Source organism: Lissotriton helveticus, chromosome 7 (genome assembly GCF_964261635.1).
Source record: "Lissotriton helveticus chromosome 7, aLisHel1.1, whole genome shotgun sequence".
Classification (NCBI taxonomy): domain Eukaryota; kingdom Metazoa; phylum Chordata; class Amphibia; order Caudata; family Salamandridae; genus Lissotriton; species Lissotriton helveticus.
The window spans coordinates 145,818,784-145,834,228 of NC_136068.1; the positions used below are offsets into that span (position 1 = coordinate 145,818,784).

A 15,445-nucleotide genomic window follows, 5' to 3' on the forward strand; every position below is an offset into this window, starting at 1 on the left:
ATTCCATGTGGGGGTCAGAAGACCAGAGGTGGAATGACCCTCTTGAGGCCCTCCATGAAAGCCTTCGACCATGACTGTATTCGAAAGAGGGACATGTGCTGCCTGTTCTGAAGATAGGTAGCTACTGCAACTGAGTAAAGACGAATGAATGTGATGGCCAGACCACCCGTCGGCATGTGGAGTAGGTGCCAAAAAGTGTCCTGGACCCTGGGCGTAAAAGGATTGATTTGTTTTGAATGACAGTAATAGACAAAAAGTTTCTATTTTGCACTGTAACAGGTGCATGTGGAAGGCCAGCATGCTTCCTTCAGATGCTCATGCGTTCGGTGGCAGATTAAGGTAACTCAATTCTATGACTTCACGAGCCAGACCTGAAGTTTGCGTGACCTGGGATCTGGGTTCCTGTTTTCCCCATGGTTCTGCATGAGATGGTCCGGCCGGTTAGAGAGTCTCATGCAGAACCACAGAGTTTCAGCAGGGTTGTGAACCAGGGCTGGCAGGCCCAAGTGGGGGCCATCAGAATGAGGGGGAGGGACATCTGCAGTAGCTCCTGCCCACTAACGGAAAATGGGTGAGAGGTAGAAAAGCATAGGCAAATATCCCTGATCAGTTCATCCATAGTGCATTGCCCATGGACTGTGCGTGTTGGAACCAGAAGGCGAAGCTTCAGCATTTTGTGTTTTCTGCAATGGCGAAGAGGACTACCTCTGGGAAACCCCACTGTTGGAAATACAGTAGAAGGACTCACGGGTGGAGTTCCCACTCGTGGACTTGTTGCTGCATCCTGCTGAGGTCAGCAAAGTCATCTGCTCCTGGGAAGTATTCGGCCAACAGGTGCCTCTTGTGGCGTAGAGATCAATTCCAAATACCCTGGCTGGGCGAGCTAAGAGAGCTGGTGGGGAACAGTGTTGCCCTGTTTCTGAAGCTAGTATATGGCTGTCATGTTGTCTGTCTGGATGAGAACAACCTGGTCTGTCAGGAAGGGTAGTAAAGCCTTCAAAGCTAGGAGGCAGCTAACTGGTCTAGATAATGGATGTGGAGACCCTGGTGTGTGGGCCCCCATTGATCCTGGACAGTCACGTCCTATTAGTGTGCCCTCCACCCCATGAGGGAGGCGTCCATTAGGAGGGTTATCTGTGGACATGTTTCAAGAAAACTCCTCCCCTGCAACAGATGGTTGGTATTCCACCACTGCAGAGCACAATGAGTGTAGCGGCTAATCAAGACTATATTGTCCCACTGACCCTCACTTGACACCACTGCTGCAATAAGCATTCCTGCAACTGACACATGTGCAGGCTGACGAGGGGGACTATGGCAATACCTAAGGCCATAATGCCTAGGAAGCTTTGACTGTCCTGACTGTGACCTGTCAACCTGGCTAGAAGAGAGGAAGCAGGGCCTTGAAAGACTGTATCCAGACAGGGTTTAGATAGGCCTTACTAATTTCGGAGTTTAAAATTGCTTTAAGTAGGACGGGATCTGGAGGTATTATTTGGTCCCGTTAATCATGAACCCTAACTGGTGCAGAAGGTTAATTGGGACCTGTGTGTGTGTGTTTGCAACACTGTTGGCGAGTGATGATCTTGATCAGCCAGTCGTCAAGATAAGGAAGACGTGGATGCCCTATCTGCGCTGCAACTACTGAGATGCACTTAGTGGATATCTGAGGTGCTGTGATGACACCGAAGGGGAGCACCTTGAAAGGAAAGTTTTTCCATGACCACAAACCTGAGAAAACTGTGATGCACTTGGGTGCATTGGTATGTGGAAGTGGGAGTCTTTTAGGTCAAGTGAGGGCGTGAATTCCCCTTGCTGTAGCAGCGAAATAACAACCTGAAGAGTGACCATGTGAAATTGCTCTGATAGAAAGTATTCGTTGAGAGGCCTGAGGTCTTGGACGAAGGGAGCTGTCTATTTTTTGGATCAAGAAGTACAGCAAGTAGACTCTCATGCCCTACAGATGATGTGGGACGGGTTCTATGGCCCCTTTGAGAAGGAGCACTGTGACCTCTTCCCTGAGCAGGCTTTGGTGTTCTGATGAGTATTTTCAGGGTGGCATGTTGGGAGGTGTGGAAGTAAGCCCCAGAGAGTAACCATGTTGGATAATATCCAACACCCACTGTTCGGCTGTGAAATTCGGCCACATGGGGAAGAGCCCTTATAAACGCCCCCAACAGGTATTGTGTGATCAGGGGGGAGAAGACGCAAATCAGGGCTTTCTGGTGGCGGCAGCTCCCTTGGGGAAGCCACCTTTGCCTCTACCTTGAGCATGATTGCCTCGATAGGACCCCCTAAAAGAGCCTGTAGGAGAGGATGCTAGGCCTGCGGGGCTGAAAAGGCGTCGAGAAGGTGGGGAGGTGGTCTTCGAGCCTCCACAATAGGTTATGCAGCAAAAGGGCCCACGAGGGGTGGGCGTTTGCAGGGCACCGATAGCCTTTGACATCTCTGTATCTTTCTTTCTTTTTTCTCCCAGCATTTGGTCAACCTGCTGGCTGAAAATTTTTTTGCCGTCAAACAGCATATTGAGCAGGTGTTGCTGGATGTCTGGCTTGAAGCAAGAGATACGGAGCCAAGCATGTCTTTGGAGGAGCACGCTTGAGTTGACGCCTGAGCAGCAGTATAGGCGGCATGAAGGGCACATGGAATGGTGATGTTCAAGATAAGTTTGCCCTCAGACACTATCTCATGTTACGTCTTTTTGTGCTTATCTGCGAAATACTGGAGACGCTCCTCCATTTTGTCCCAGTGGGCACAGTCATAACTGGAGACCAGACTAATCAAGTTGGCCAAGTGCCAATGATTGGCAGACTGTGCCACGACCCTCTTGCCTGTGGTGTTGATACGTTTGCTCTCCTTATCTGGTGGAGGGGTATCACCAGTGCCCTGAGACTTCATCCGCTTGCAGGCGGTGCGTACCACCAGATTCAGGTGGTGCTGGACCCTGATTGTAGATGGGGTCTGTTGGGGAAGCTTTATATTTTTTGTCCACCTAGGGGGTGATAATCCTTGCTCTTACTGGGTCTTGAAAGATATCAGGGGCATGTCACAGCATGCTCTTGAGCATGGGTAAATATTGGGTGGAGTGGTGGGTAGTGGAGAGGGTTTCGAAGAGGAAATCCTCTTCTGTGGGATCAATATGCATGTCAACTTTAGGATACGAAGCTACCAGATCATGGTGAGATGTGGAATCATCAGGGGTGAGGGTCAGGCTAGGTACAGCCGGGATCCGGGCCTCCTTGAGGGTCCATGTCATAAGTTTCCCAGGCATCACAGTCTAGAGGTGTGTTGTAGGTATCCCCCGTGCCCCCTCATTTGAAAGTGGTGACCCCTAAGGTGTGTATGAGCGGAGTCAGTTGGAGAATTAGACAGTGACGGGGAATGCTGTGGTCTCGGTGGAGATAAAGAGGGTATGGTAAGTCAATGTCTGGCACAGGGTTGGTGGCCTTGTCCGATTTGTTTAGAGGTTTCATCGAAATGGGACATTGAGAGCCTCCTTGAAGCTTATCTTGCTTTTGGATGCTTGTGGAGCAGACACCGGTGAGTGGTGACGATCAGGCCCATGTAAGGGTGAATGAGAATGTGCCTTTGCTGAGCGTCGACCTCATCCTGAAGCTTTTGGAGGGTCGGTCTGAAGGCTATCGTGACGAGGTTTTGAGAGCTGGCACTGAAGTCTTTGGGTCCTACACCGAATTTGGCTTTGATGATGACAGATGTGTCGGTGCAGGGGGTGGAGTGGTAGGTACAGAGAGCGCTGGCTTAAATGTCTTCTTTGGCACAGAGCCAAGGTTGAGCATTGCGTCCAAAGCGGAGGTTTGAGCAGACTATGGCCCAAAGGCAGTGGTGGCCAGAAACTGTCCTCCTTGGCTTCAGAGCAGCTGTATGCCCCTTTGCAGTGGGCTGCTCGGCATTCAAGGGGTGTCAAGGAGATAGGGAGGGGGGAACCGTACTCATAACCAACTGTGTAGGCAGAAGATCTTCGATCTCCTGGTAGGAGCCGGAATTGGCATTGGGCAAGAAAGCCTCCTCATGAGAGGCTGACGAATGTGCATTTTGTTCCCCCTTGAAGTCCTGGGTGCTGAAGAGGTCTTGGGTGTCATCTTCACTTCTAAGCGACATTTCCAGTCGACTGGCTTAATGGTCAGAGGATCCTTGAGCAGAAGGAAAGAAAACATTCTTACCCTTATAGAACTGTATATGTGTTATGAATCCGAATACTGGAAAGTGCTGAACACAACATAGACCTCTGCCCAGGTCTCTCCCACTACCACAAACCACCCTATTCTGCCATACCTGTGCTGCAATTAATATCTTTGATCCATGTAACTCAACCCATGCAAGTTCCATACCTAGACTAATTAGCGCGCATACATGACTTTGGTACTCATCATCCTCTGGCTTATAAATACATAAGCAATTGAAAGCGCTCTAATACCTACACTAATTATCATGCATACATAACTTTGGTAATCATCATCCTCGGAGTAATAAATCCATGAGCAATTGAAAGCACTCTGGCTCAATCTGAAATATGGCAGCACCACTAATAAAATCTTTGTCTGGAAATTTCCCACAAAATAGTAGGTTGGCAGCTTTTTTCAAACAACTGCACACAACCTTTTTGGATAATATACGTATGAGAAGTGCTAAATAAAAGGACTTTGGAATATAGTCATTGATTACTCATGATTTTAAAATGAAACCAACAGTCAACGTCCATCATAGTGAGCCATTCCTATGCAAGGAAGTTCGATATCTTTGAATGAAAAGGTTTTCCATTCAAGATAAGTGTTGAGAAGAAGAGCCCTTGAATTATTGATACTCTACGCAGTCTGTGTGCTGCACTGATGATGTACAATGGAACAGGGACACTAGATACGTGCATGATCTCTGCTGCAGGCGGAAATTCATTCTAGTCACCATTGTAACCATGAAATGTTAATGACATTGCCACCAAGGCAGTCAGCAAATACAGTCACATACCACTGTAGGTGAAGTGAAACACTGATCTTATACAAATGTAGATCAGCCTTACAATGTATTTTCGAGAATGTGTTTAAGCAGCAAAGGATTGCTGGTATAAATATGCTTTTTTTTTTAAGGACTGTTGAGGAGTTACTTTTCGTTTGTTAAAATCTTTACTACACAACACAATTCATTTATAAGCAAAATAGTCCATAAGTTAAATAGGTTTCATCGATTGCCCCACGTTTTGTTAGTGTATTTTTGCTCTGGTACAGAAACCCTTATGGTATCTTCACTGGGACATAATACTCCATTCCAAACGAAACAAGCAGCAAAAGAATTAAAAACTGATTTACCCTGGGTTGGCTCTTTATTATGCAGCAGTGTAAAATTTCTGAAATATTACCACTCTGCACTGTAGAGGTCAAGCTTTAAAAATCTGCACATGGTTTTTACAGATGCAATTAAGGAACAACAACATTTGCATAACTGTATAGATTATATATACACACACATATATATATACATGCACACACACACACTTTTTACAAGCTCCTTCAAACTAACACTTGCTTTGTCTATGATTTAGATATCATGCAGCCTGCAGCAGTCTTTCACCCACCGTCCCTGAGCCCATTACGGGCTCCAGGGAACCCATTCCCGGGGCCAAGTATATTCTCCCCAAGCCTTGAAAGGCCCCGAGGATCCCATCCCTAAGGGCCAATTAGTAAATAAAATGGGGAGGAGGGACGTGCGGACCAGCCCTCCCCAAGTCTTTATAGGCCCCGTGGATACCATGCTCCAGGACCATCAAGTACTCTGTCTCGGGAGCCGATGCCCAAGGACAGAGTAGTGTCCCTGCCCACACCAGCGCGGGTAGGGAAACGTGTATGCTCCTGTCTGGCAGGAGCATTTTTAAGTCTCCCACCAAACGGGAGTAAACACCAAGGGATTACAAGGCTGGTATTCCATGGACCGCCATACTCAGAGGGGTGGGTCTCCCGAACAACCACCCTATTACAATAAGGGCAGTTGGACTGCCATTGCCCCACCAGTCGCCAGGGAACTATCGTTCCCTGGCGGTGTTGCGGCGGTCAGAAGGTAGTAATATGCTTGGCAGGACTGCCGCAATCCCACCAAGCATATTACAAGTTTCCTCTCCGCCACGGTTGAAACCTATGGCAGAGAAGAAATAAAGGTGCCTCACGCCCTGTTGCATGCTTTAAAGTCCATGCTGTGCAGGAACGTTTTTTCGCGTTCCCATCGCCGTGCCCATTTACAGGGCACCGCTGTGGGAATATCAAGAACAAAGCCTTCCAGATATGAGGAAACTCCTGGTCTGGCAGGCGGTCTGACTACGGCTTTGGCAGTGTGGCAGCGAGGCGGACCCGGCACCACACTGCTAAAGTCGTAATTTGGCCCAAGTCTGCTCCCAGCTGGCGGGAGATTTAAAACTGCTCCCCCCGGCTAGGAACAGACTTGTGTTCTGTGTCCCTCCAGCCCTGATGCGGGCAGGGAAACGGAACACTAATTGCTACCACCCAGAGGGAGCAAGCATAGATAGCTGTTCCCTCCAGATGGCAGCAATCCTGGCTCCCGCACCATGTGGGGAGCTGGCTGGGTCCATGAGGGAACTTTGGCTCCCCCCGCGGCCTCCAACGTATGCTTTGTGGGTACCCCCAAGTGGGCACCCCCTCTTGCCCCGGGGGATAGGAGTCCAGGACCTTTGAAGCTTGGGGAGGTGACCCATGCAGACACTCTCCTCTTTTGTGGTGAAATCAGTCCTTGTGGGGGGAGGGGACAAAGGCTGGGCATAGTGTGAGGTTAGTTAGAAATTCACTAAAAAACACAACGTAATGTTTTAAACTTCAAAAACACAGACATTCACCAGTTATAGTTAGCTCAAATAACTAGAACTCACACCCTTGCCATTCACTGCTAATTACCCCACATATTACATCACTCATGACATCTTACATGACATCATTGATAATATCACTGGTTAATTTTTATTTTTATCATAAGTCTTTATGGAGTACTGGGGTAAGGTGATTGCATTTGTTTGTATCAGAAAAACGTCGAGCTGTGGACTGATTCACTGCTTTAAGGAATAGTAGGTAATGGGATGCCCACCAGCACAGAATTTTCTTAGATTTTAGAGAGGACTAAAGACTGAGCGACAGCTCTGAAGTAATTGGGTTTTGCATAGAGGGTGTCTCTGCTTTATAGGTTGTTCAGAATTATATGCCATGGATAGATTTGAAACAAGACAGATTTGAATAGGTTTTACATTGGCGGCTGAAGAAAATAAATAAAAAGAATATTTAGAATGCATCTCTATAGACAATAAATATAGCTTGCAGATCAGCTGCAAACCCTCTAGAAGTCACGTTCTATGGTGAACGTCTGCTACATCATCAATAGGTCCAAACTCCTTGAAAGCTAGTCTGCAGCTGTGGGCAACGCATTGTTGCCCCCACCATGTAGCTATGGTTTGCCAAGTAGGGTCAAGGCTCTGTTTCCACCGATTGGAGGGTACATGAAATAGATCTGAAACAGGCTCCTATCTGGACTATTTCTGGAACCCTGTGTATGGTACTTTTGACTTCAATTGATCATATATAGTACTTCCTCCTAGAACGTAATGCTTTAGGCATCACTAGGACACATGTTCAAGGTATGCTGCATCCCCCACCCTCTCCAGCAAAGATCTGCTCTTCAATTGTCCCACACATGAACTTTCACCGTTGTATAGTAGCTGTACTTCATTAGCGCACTTCTAGCTGTTTTGTGGCCTAAAGAAAACTCTCCCCATTCCTTGGACAGGCCTTCTCCAAGCCTCTCACCCACTGCCCAACTTATCCCAGCAATTACTAACATATAAATGAGGGAACAGTCTTTGTGACACTGGATGATGACGATACCTACAAACAAGTTTTAAGTTTAATACCAGGCAAAAAGGAGCTAACCACCAAGCTTGACACATTCTTCTGCTTCTGAATTTGAACTTTATGACCACCACAAGACGTAAGAAAATGCAGGTAATGAGGGAGAAAGCTTTAAGGCTGGGCACTACAGTGTGGAGAAGCGTGGCTCAATGGTTAGAGCGGCAGACCCTGATGCAGAGGTCTGGCCCGGGACCAGGGTTCAATTCCCGCCTCGGTGGCTCTTGGACTCAATTTCCCCGGACCTGATAATTCTCGCCTCGGTGCCTAGTCTAATCATGGGTCCCACTCTGTGACTCTGGGCAATAGCTTGCTTAATCTCCACAACGGCCCCAGCAGCGCTTGGATGCCTGGCTTCACCTTGGGGGTGCCCAGAAGTGGCCATTTCACAGGAAAGCCAGGATGGGTTCCACAGCGGTATGAATACAGCGCTACGAGGCCTCCGGGTAGAAGTGCGCTATATAAATACAATACATTTACATTTACATTTTACAGTCTCGCTTATATTCCCCACTAGATTTGGGGCTGTGGTGACTAGGTAATGTTGGGGTTCAGGGATGTGGCAACTGCAGAGGTTTACATGGACAATCTGAACCAGCCAGTCGAGAAAAGGTGATAACTCTAGACAAAAAGCCAGAGGACAACCAAATCCTTGGTTGACAGACACTACTATATCATTGAAACAAGCAAGCATGGTTTGTCTCAATGTGCTTTTATGGGTTGGAAGGTAAATGGAGATTGGAGAAACCAACTAACCACCATAGGCATCCAGTGCAAAACTCCATATTCAATTCATTTTCCTCTGGTTCTTCTTCCACTAATTCCTACCTCTGCTTCGATACTCGCCAACTACTGATGGGGACAGGCACAATCCATGACCTCCTCTACCTCTTTATCTGTCACAAGTCTTATTTTTCTCCTCCGGTGTCCTTTCCCTCACTTTTATTTTGAATCCCACAAAAATTCTTTGGCGAATCCTAACCAAGCATGGGCAACTACTGCGTCTTTCCCCTGTTTAAAGGCTTCCTATAGAAATCTAAATAGTGTCTCTGCTTCAATCAGTTACTGTAGTTGGTCATGGTTGTTACTGTAGACACCATTTTGTTTATGTGTACTGCGGTTTAATTATGTTTTCCCGACTGTGTATAGAGGCCTACAGTGTACAGGTGTTGGTATTAGCAGGTATAGCGACCTAGATCTCAAAAAACTTACTTTCTACCTTCACAGCACACATCCAACCTCATACACATACAATTAACTACCATATTCTCTAAAAAAGCAAAACACAAACTCCACATAATGCTCATCAATGCACACTCTACACTACTTAATGCTACAGATACTGCAGGCTTAATGACCTATTACAACCTTTATGGACTCTACTTCAGAAATGTGGCTTAACTCCACATACTCAAGCATTCTAAACGTACTCCTTCCCACAGCCAAGGACATCCGGCATGCAGTCCGTAATCATAAATTATGGTGGGACCTCCTCACGTCTAACAAGTCTCACTGGTTCTGTACCACTGTCAAATAGCAACGCTAAATGTAATGGTTCTGCACCACGCTTCATAGCAAAGATAGCCATATTCCTCCTCAAAGATTTCTTCTGGACAGAAACAGAAAATTCTTATAACGCCTCACCACTTCAACTGTCCAACATGCCCACACCACCATTAATCAATCACTTCAACCACCCAGATGACTCAAGCATGAATATTCCAAAGGCGAGATTTTAGACTTTGTCGTCTCAACATCACCAACCATCCAATACAAACCTCCTAAACCCTGAACAAACCATCTTGCCACACCCATCACTATCCTAATGCACTGCCAACTACATGTCTGATTTTAACATCTTTCTTAACAATTTCAAAGCATTTCTAAAAAATAAAATAAAAACATGCTGTATCTAAAACACAAAAGTGCAAGCCAAACCCTTCAGCACCTTAGTATTCCAAAGACCTCACCGACAACAAACACTTCATATGCAGATAGTAAAGAAAATTGAAGGAACCAGCATGCCTAAAGACCACACACTAGTGAAGTATCTTTGTGGAATACACTGAGAATGCATCATATCAGCAAAGTCAAGTTCTACACCAACATCAACAAATTTGCAAATAGAAGCAGAACAAATCATTCAAGCACTGGATCAGCCAGCTGCCTACCCTCCTATTCCATACAACACTGACAATGCAAAGCCATCAACCACTTCTTAACTGAAATACAGACGCTACAACGTCGCAATCATAACAACAAACCTTTTCCAACACCCACATTTAAGCTATATCTCACAATGGTCATCCTGAAAACCCTCTCAAACATACTCATCTCCTTCAAACCATTACCTGTGAAGATGATGTCTTACACTCATCCTTCATCAAAGCCTTTTCTAGAGAAGCTCTTTCTTCCCTACTCACCTGTCAACACCTCTTACTCAATGCATCTTCCTAGAAGCTCATAAGACAGGCCAAATTCTCCCACTCCTGAAGAGACCCACACCATCAGCCCCTTGCTTATCTACCCTTCTTCAGTAAAATCACGGAAAAAAGCAGCCTAAGAACAACTTGAAGATCACATCAACCACCTCTTGCAGGACTATCACCCTCTTCAGATCATGATACAACATGGATAAAGTTATTATACAAACCATAGATGACACCCTCAGGAGCACAGCTAAAGATGAACCCTACTCCTTCATATTACTGGACTTATCAGGCTTTGACACCATCAATCACTCCACCCTCCTCAACTTCCTGAAGTCTAAAATTGGATTGCCTTGAAAAGGAGTTAACTGGTTCTCCCCCCCCAACCTATCCAACTGATAACAGTTAATCCACATGGGCACCTCCAAGCTAGAGATGACCCTTATCACCTGTGAAAGTCTCCAGGGTCAAATCATGTCCTCCTTCGTCCTGAGCTCTACATGAACCCCATTAGGACTTTACTCACTGTTACCATCAGAATTCACCAATACACTGACAACATACAGCTATAGTTAAAGGTCTCATCTCCAGACATCCAGGGCCTCAGCCACTTTCTGCAGCGAATACAGGCCACTCCAGCACCTATCTGAATCTTAACCCCACCAAAACAGAATTCCTGCTATTTGCAAAGAACTAAAAGCATCCAAACTTTTATCCAATGCAAGCCACTGAGATTCATGCTGGACACCGGCTTATTACCCTCAAGGAATACATCACTGGCAAATCGAAGGTGGTCTGGTACCAGTTCTCACAACTTGAGAAAATGAAAACATTCTTTCCAGAAAAGTGCCTTCAGAAGTGCTGTTCAAGCCCTTGTTCTTTTCCATGTAGTTAGTGGAAATGCACTGAACTACACCCACAATACTCCCCACTGCCCCCCCCCCCCCTTAAGAGCATCCTATAAGCTACAGCACACCCAATTAAGGGCCAGATGAAATATGAGGATATTGTTTCCACCCTGATTAATTTCCATTGGGGTGCCGCTCACTGACCTGCCCTTCGTTTCTGGCTGGAGGAACTGCTCCTTTGCTCACACATCTCTCCGCATTCCCTGTGGCTGAGGTCGGCTGGTGGGAGCGTTACCGCATTCGGCGGTGATCAACCTCGCTCTCAGCGCGACCCGCCCAGGTCGTAGTGCAAAGCCTGTGTCCTGGAAAAGCCGACCGGGGGACTGCGAGGCCCACAAACCACCGCTCCTTGCAGCAGCCGCCTCTTCCCCCGGCGGCCACGCCCTTATATCCTCCTCTATATCTAGCCAGCCTCTAACGCGCCGCGGGTCGCGCCGCGGGTCGCAGCCCGGGGCTAAGACCGGGCAAAGACCGGGCAAAGACCGGGCCGTTCAAGGCCGTTAGAGGCTGGTAGAGACTGGACTGGGCCACCCCCCTGACATCTTGATTAGGATCCCTCTCACCCTTACATAAACGAATTCTATAAGGACAAAAATGGTTCTTACGAGGGGATCCAAAATTAAGACCAAAGCCCCCAGCTCCGTGGGTAAATTGCTTGGCCCTATGGATGACTTTCTAGCGAAGGCTAATACACTCATAGATGAAAGCATATTAATGATCGAAAAAAGGGTCTCTTTAGATCTGGCATTCGCCAAAAGATCCTCATTAGGTATCCTGGCGGAAGCCAGATCCCCTGCATCGGGACCCCCAAACGCTGTGAAAATACCAACACGTGAGAGACGCAGTTTGCCAAATACTGTGGATTTGTCAGTTTCCCAGTTTGCGGACTCTCAACTCAGCTCCGACCTAGAAAAAACTCCAGATTTGCTTCCTTCAACACCCTCACCAACCCCCTCACTAATTTCCTCCACAGACAAAAGAATAGAAAGGGGCAGGAGGGAGGGAGCAATTAGTAAGAAAAAGGCGCCCAAAAATCCCTTTACATCGGAAAGCCTGACTTTACCATCTAGCACCGAACAAAATCATGGGGATAGGTCAGCACAAATAGAGATCCCAGCGACAGCCTACCAGACAGAGAAGGAACTAGCCTCCCCGAAAGCCTTGGAGCTCCATTGCAATAAGCAAGCCCAAGCGGACTTCAAGGTTACGGAGAATCAGGAACTAATCACCAGTATAGCTAGTATAGTTAAAGAGGTAATACAACCCTTAGAACACCGACTATTAACTATAGAGTCACAAATCACTATACTTCTAAAAAACCAACAGTTAATCCTCTCATCATGCCCACAAAAAACAGGAGGAAAAAATATCGAAAAACCAATTTCCACTAATACAGTTAGTACTAATCCCTTCTTGCCCAATCCAGAACAAAAGACTCTTAGGATAATTACACCTAATGTCCCTGTTAACAAAAATACATCAATTCCACCAAAAATAGCAAATACCGTAACAACCTCGTCCAGTACCAATAACTCACCGCAGATAATTACTCTAACCTCCCCAGGTGTGGCATCAACAATTGCTGCCAACTCGACAGCACCTACTAGCACCGCCAACAAAACTCCAGGCGAGAATGCAAACAAACCAACAACAAAAACTTCCCTTCCCCTACCTCCACCACCGAAGACCCCCTCGGACAGGCCCAAGAAAAATCCTGCGAGGAACCTTGGTCCCCCAAGACTCCCAGCAGATTTTCCCCCTGAGGCCTCGCCCTACGTAGTGGTCATGGCTGGAGTACCTGAACTAACAGATCTTACATCAGAACCAAGCTGGTCCTTAAAAAATAAGGCCCAGCATTGGCTCCAGACCAACCGCCCGATACCATCTTCCTGGCGCGGAAGAATTAGATCCGTTGCCAGGGTGCCGTGGGTGGGCAGCACAAGAAAAACCATCCCCGGGGACTGCATAACAATTACATTTGAGGACCCACGAATAGCAGACTATGTCTGCGCATGGGAAGACATCACCCCAAATGGAGGAATTAAGATCAAGCCACTTTCCTTCTGTTATCCTTTTAGGCAGGCGGGTGGCTTCACACAGGAGCAGGAGCCTCCCTGGTCCGCCCCACTCCCCAGGCAGGACGACTTATCTATTCCTAGCTATCATGGCCCCCCCAACTTATACGAGCCAGATTACTCCTGGCACACAGTAAGACAACGTTATCAGGGTGGACGATGGGACGATAGAAGGTCCTATATCCAACGGCCCCCTCACAGAGACCAACCTCGGTGGGACCCATGGCACAACATCCCGCTACACAATAGGTATAGTGGCCTAGAAATGGTCGACTGACCATTAACAGAAACCCTGCCAAATGATCTTCATGTATCTCCCCTCTCACAGTCTTTCATAATCTCTCCTGATCTCAGAATTAAGGAACCCACAATTCCAACAGGAAAATGTAACGGCGATTTTTCATTAATCACAGTACTTTCCTGGAACACCGCAGGCCTCCGAAGTAAAATCGAGGATGGTTCCGCGCAGGAGTTCCTAAATCCATACCAAGTAATTTGTCTTCAGGAGACATGGTCTGTAGAAGTACTACACCTACAAGGCTATAAAACTTATTCTGTCCCAGCATTGACCAGCCCAATGGGCAGACCAAAAGGCGGGCTATTAATTTATATCTCAAATACGCTACCCCTCAACAAAGTGGCCATACTTTCCCAGGACGCTAATCATCAAATCCTTTCACTAACTCTTGTAAACAAAGAAACAATTATCCTGACCAATAGCTATAATAATTTATCGGAAGAAAACTTCATAATTCTTCTTACCACCTTATGTGATAAACTTAAACAGATCAACCATTGTAGATCTGCAAGCAAGGCAATTCATCTAATTTGGGGCGGAGACTTCAATCTCCACCCCTGCACAGCCTCCAATCTACTGTGCTGCGGGATAGTGGACGAATTTAATGCCCCAATAGCGCACTTTGCCCACAATAAATTAGGTAACTTTATTAACACCGTCCTATCGGACTTGGATCTTCACATCGTAAACCAGCAGGATGCAGACCCAAATAAATTTACTCCGACGTACGTGGGCAGAGGGCATCAAACCACCGTAGACTTTATATTCCTCTCTTCAAGTCTCATGAATAAAGCTAAAGATTTCAGGGTCATTCTCACTCCCCTTAGTGATCATTCTGCCTTAACAATAAAGATATTTATGCTATCCAACTCCTCTCATAAGTTGGAGATGGCGACCACTCTTACACAGAACAAGATCCAGGTTGGTAAACACAATGGCTTCACAATCAAGTGGGCAAAAATTAATCCCTCTGAGATATTAAAAAAACTAATAACTCGGACCTACCCCAACATTGTGAAGTGCCTGGACCTTGCATCAAGCCATAAGGAAGTCCTGATAAATTTTAAATTAATTTTGGATTCCATAAAGGTTCTACTAACTTCAAAGTCTAACCGAAAGTGTTCGACAAAACCGAAATGATTTAATCACAATTGCACTGTTGCTCTAACAAAATTAAAATCTGCACTTCAAAACAAACCACGAGACATAGCCCAGATTCAATTCTTAAGGCGCCAATACATAGGGGAAAGAAAGCTGAGAACTGCCCAACTCAAGCAAAAACTATGGGATGATCTCCATAAAGGTGCAGTCTCAAATAACAGCGAGCTTTTCTGGCGTACAGTCAGAACCCCCTATCTTATGGATAAAGGCACCCCGAAAATAGAAGTTGCAATTGATGAAAACACATGGGTCTCCCATTTCGAAGAGATCTTTAAAAATACCTCACAATCAGAACCTCCGCTCCCAAAGCCCCACTATCCTATTTCGGTTCCCTTTGCTATTCCAGATCTTATGGATGCACTCCAGAGTAGTAAGTCGGGCAAGGCACCAGGACCGGATGGGGTCCCGGTGGACTTCTTTAAAAACAATCTAGACCTCTGGGCCCCCATCCTGACTAGAGTCTGCATAGCGGCAGTGAACGAGGGAATTTTAACCTCTTGGACCAAATCAATAATGGTCCCCATTTTTAAAAAGGGGGACCGGCAAGACGCAAAATGTTACCGGCCCATATCACTGCTGGATTCGCTCGGGAAGGTAGTGGGGAGAGTGATCCTAGAGCGCCTCCAGCAGTGGAGCGAGGACCGGGGCATAATCTCCGATATCC

At 46.6% G+C, this 15,445-nt stretch overlaps 1 protein-coding gene across 2 annotated transcripts in view; it reads right to left on the reverse strand.

Moving 5' to 3' along the window:
- FAM217B (family with sequence similarity 217 member B) overlaps positions 1-15,445 on the reverse strand; it is a 121,435-nt gene that overhangs the window by 56,332 nt on the left and 49,658 nt on the right. The gene's annotated exons all lie outside the window — the stretch shown is intronic.